We start from the raw sequence: 4164 nt of genomic DNA, 5'->3' as shown, positions 1-4164 counted from the left end.
CCAGAAAATGGCCTCGTCTTCCCGTGGTCTGCTCACTCTCTTTCCTGACATCAACGAGTCAACAAGAGAGATAATTGGTGCGGTGGCCCGTGAACCTTAACCAAACACCTCTGGTTTTGCTCCGTTGAACTTTCCGATGCGGTCTGTGGAGCAAAAAATGGCGGTGCAAACTGATATTGAGGCCAATCAGTATACTTTGAAGTCATGTGTGGAGACCATGACGGCGGTCACAAACTTGTCACACCGGCTGCAGAGTAGGACAAATGAGGTGCAGCAGTTAAACGCCCAACTGGCTCTGCTCCAGCGCATGTATAAGGATGCGCGAGCAGAGATAAGTGTGCTAAAGGTGGAAAATAAGGAGCTGAAGCGGAAGGCCACCGTTATGTTTCGATTTGGAGGTTCGCCATATGCAGCAGTGGAGGAGTACGGGGGAGTGAACGTGCTCGGTGGACTAGGAAGCACTGAGGCAACGCTGTCAAAGGTCGCCCAGGACGGAGGCAAGAAGAAAAGACCGGCGGAAGAGGCGAAGAAGTGAGGTCGGTGGGTGGCCGTCTGCAAAAAAGAAAACAAATCTTTGGTTGTTGTGATGGTGGTCTTTGTTTTTTTTTTTTTTTTTTTTTTGTGGTGTAAAATGGTGATCGGGGTTGATCCCGGAGATGAATAAAATATGGGTGTTGTGCAAATTTGTAAATTGTTTGTTTGTTTTTTGTTTTTTTTGTTTTTTTTATAGATATATATATATATATATATGGGGCAGTGGAGAAGATTTTTTTTTTTTTTTTTTTTTTTTTTTTGTAAAGAGGGGGAACAAGCCCATGGTGTTGATCATGGGTTCTGAATGTGGTCCTAAAAAAAAAATAATAATAATAATAATAATAATAATAATAATAATAATAATAATAATAAATATAATAAGAAGAAGGCGCATTGGAACTAGATCAAAACATATTCTAAGAAAGGTTGGTGAATATGGTGTGGGCAAAAGGTGTTTAAAAAAAAAAATAAATAAATAAAGTGGAAGGAGATAAGAACATCATGATTGCTTTGAGGGTCTGGGTTTGTGCAAAAGTTGATGTAGTGGGAGCTTTGAGTAATAGATTATAATAAACATATACATATAAATATATAGTAAAATAAAAGAAAGGTGAGTGCCCGGTTTTGAATCGTCACAAAGTATCTTCCATCCAATTTCTTCTCTGATTCAGTCCTTTCTTGCCCACCAAACAGAGGATGAAGAAGTATATTACCCAATACTTCAACTCCTGATTCAGCTGCTCTCACTGCAACATGGTGAGCAATGTTACCACCAGAGCTATCTCCAGCTAAGTAAGCATAGGCTTTTGAATCTGTCCCACTCTGTAGCCAAGGTCTAGAGTGAACCCATTTCAGAACAGCCCATCCATCATCAGAAGCACAAGGGTATCGATGCTCGGGCGATCGACGACAGTTAACAGACACCACAACAGCCTTGCAATGGCCAACGAAGTGGCGACAAAACGTGTCGTAAATGGCACTGTTGGCGGAGGAGTGACTGAAGCTTCCCCCATGGAAGAAGATGATTACAGGTACGATTTCAGTGGTGCTTAAGGGCTTTTCGAGCTCTACTAAACCCCATTGAGACTCGTTTTCTGGGGCTGGTCTGTAGACTCGATTGAGGAGGCTTGTGGATCGATCGACCACGTCGAAAGAGTAGACTCCGTCAACTGGGATTGTGTTGGCTTGGACTTTGCGATCGAGGAACTCGGCTAGATCATGGTTGAATGTACCGTCCGGGCGGCGAAGCATGTTGTAAGCTAGCTTCAAGTTTGATATGAGGATCCATGTATTCGTGGAACCACTCTCTTGGATTCATTAGCGTTGATTTCATTGCTACTAGCCATGAGGACTATACAACCCACAAAGATTCAAGCTTTTTTTTTAGAAGATTTGGGCAATGATGGGAAGGTATGTGTAGAAAATAAGCGGAATAAGTTGAGGTCCGGTGGACGGCTAAGGTGAGGTTGCCGCCCGCCGGTGAAGCGAAAAATACTAGGTGCTAAACCTGCTCTGATACCATGTTAAAATTGATGTATAGAGAAATAGAGAATTGTATTATTAATTGTTGTATGTTATATATTACAAATGGTGAGGGGCTCCTTATATAGGAGATGTAGGTGTAGTGGAGTAGGTAGTGGTAGGTGTAGTAGGTGGAGTAGGTGATGGTAGGTTTGGTGGTAGGTGTAGTAGGTGGAGTAGGTGATAGGTTTTAACATCCTCCTCCGATGCTCTCTCTTTGTTTGACGAGGGCGTGCACCCCCAGTCGAGAATGCGAAGGAGAAATGTAAAGAGTGAGAAAGAGAAAGCAAGAGAGAGAGAGAGAGAGAGAGAGAGAGAGAGAGAGGGGTATCTCTGTTTGGATTTGTGGGTTGTTGGAGAGAAGAGATGATAGAAAGAGAAGAGCGAGTTGAGGGAGAAGTTGCAGAAAGGAGAGAGAAAGAAAGATAGAGAGAGAAAGAGAAGAGGAAGAGAGAGTTTTTGGACAGATAAAACAAAAATTTTATAACTATGACCGTTGAAGAGAGTAGAATAGAGAATGGGTAATTTAGTCATTTTGCGGAACTATGTCTTCATAGACTGCGTGATGAAACAAATTTGAAATTGGACTTTTCGACTTAGCACCTTTTTTAAAAAAAAAAAAGGAAAAAATTAAATTATACAATCACTTGTACAACTTCCTTAATTGCCTCTACAATGTAAATTTTAGTTAATGTTTTTAGCGTGGGGCAAGGATCTTCTCCTTACCTTTCCTACTTCACTTCTTTCTTGCAATGATTAAGATTCATTTTAATAGAATTGAATGATGTAGATCATTCCAAAAAAATTATTTTTTAATTTTTAATTTTTTTAAATAAAGTGATCTGAGCCATTAGATTCTCTTAAAATAAATCTTAACCATTACAAGAAGGAAGTAAAGTAGGAAAAGCAATGAGAGAATCCTTGCTCGTTATGTCCACAATAGTCTCATTTCTTTTGATGGGGAAAAAGTTCACCTTCTTATATTTCTACATCTAGAATCTCACTTCTATCGCGAAATAAAATAAGACTATTATAGATGCATTATTTTTAAGATGGTGCAGGGAACACCCATCATCAACCAAGCACTCATCATTGGAGGTTGTTTGGTTGGTTAAATGTTTTATTAAAAAATTAATAGATATTTTTAGAAGGATAAATATATAAATATAAGGGGTAATAGTTTCCGTTTGATTCTCGCTTCTTTTCAATTTTAGATCTAAATTGGATATTTGTCGTTCATGTCTATAGAGCCGGTCATGATTTAGTCATTTAAATTATTCATAAGATCATTTTTTAATTAAAAAATTAGAGCGATTTAATAGTTATAACGTTTTCATTTTATCATTTATCACTCAAAAAATTGATGGTCTATTTTGAAAAACATACTTGTAAGTCGTTCATTTTTTTAGAAACAAACGCGATAAATTTAACATTCTATGTTTATTAAATTAATCTAATTTTTTTAAAGTTGATCCGATAAATGCAGCATATTCGAAAATTTTATTCAAAATATGAAAAAGAACTATTCATTTGTATATAAAAAAATGAATGGTAAGTGTGATTTGAAGTGTAAAATTTAATAAAAACGTGATTTAATAAAAAAACTATCAATATCTGATCAACTTATTTTTTTCACAGATATGTTCTATTCAGTCTAGTTTAAAGAGTGAACAATTTAAATAATCAAATTAGACCCAAAGTGAGACCTATTAAATGCACAATAATAATCGTTGTGCTCCATGCACAACAGCTACCTCAATTTCGAAATAAAACATTAAACTATTGATTGTGTCTGCTTGGTCCATCTTTCACAAATTAGTGTTGTTTGGTCCAAATGGTGGATGGCATAAATAGTTAACGGAAAATCCATTTTGACATTTCACCTGTGTATTCTATACTCCTGTTAACATGTCTCGAAAAAACAGAGAAGAACAGAGTATAGTGGCAAAAAATAGAGAAGCTAATCACAAGCAAATAAGGAAGAAAATGAAGAAGAAAATCAACAAAAACAAGAAGCAGGGGTGTCTTTACAAGACAAGAACAACAACAACACCAACAACAACAAAAATGCTAAAAAAATAGTATGTAAAAAAGCTAACAAAGCAATTT

The 4164-nt window shown here is 37.1% G+C and overlaps 1 pseudogene; it reads right to left on the bottom strand.

Annotated features, from left to right (window-relative positions):
* Positions 1 to 1098: 1098 nt before the first annotated feature.
* Positions 1099 to 1895, bottom strand: LOC114303810 (gibberellin receptor GID1B pseudogene; annotated as a pseudogene).
* Between the last annotated feature and the right edge of the window lie 2269 nt (positions 1896 to 4164).

This window comes from Camellia sinensis, chromosome 13 (assembly GCF_055761805.1).
Source record: "Camellia sinensis isolate YWXY chromosome 13, ASM5576180v1, whole genome shotgun sequence".
In the NCBI taxonomy this organism is placed as follows: Eukaryota; Viridiplantae; Streptophyta; class Magnoliopsida; order Ericales; family Theaceae; genus Camellia; species Camellia sinensis.
This window is presented reverse-complemented; position numbering and strand designations above follow the sequence as displayed.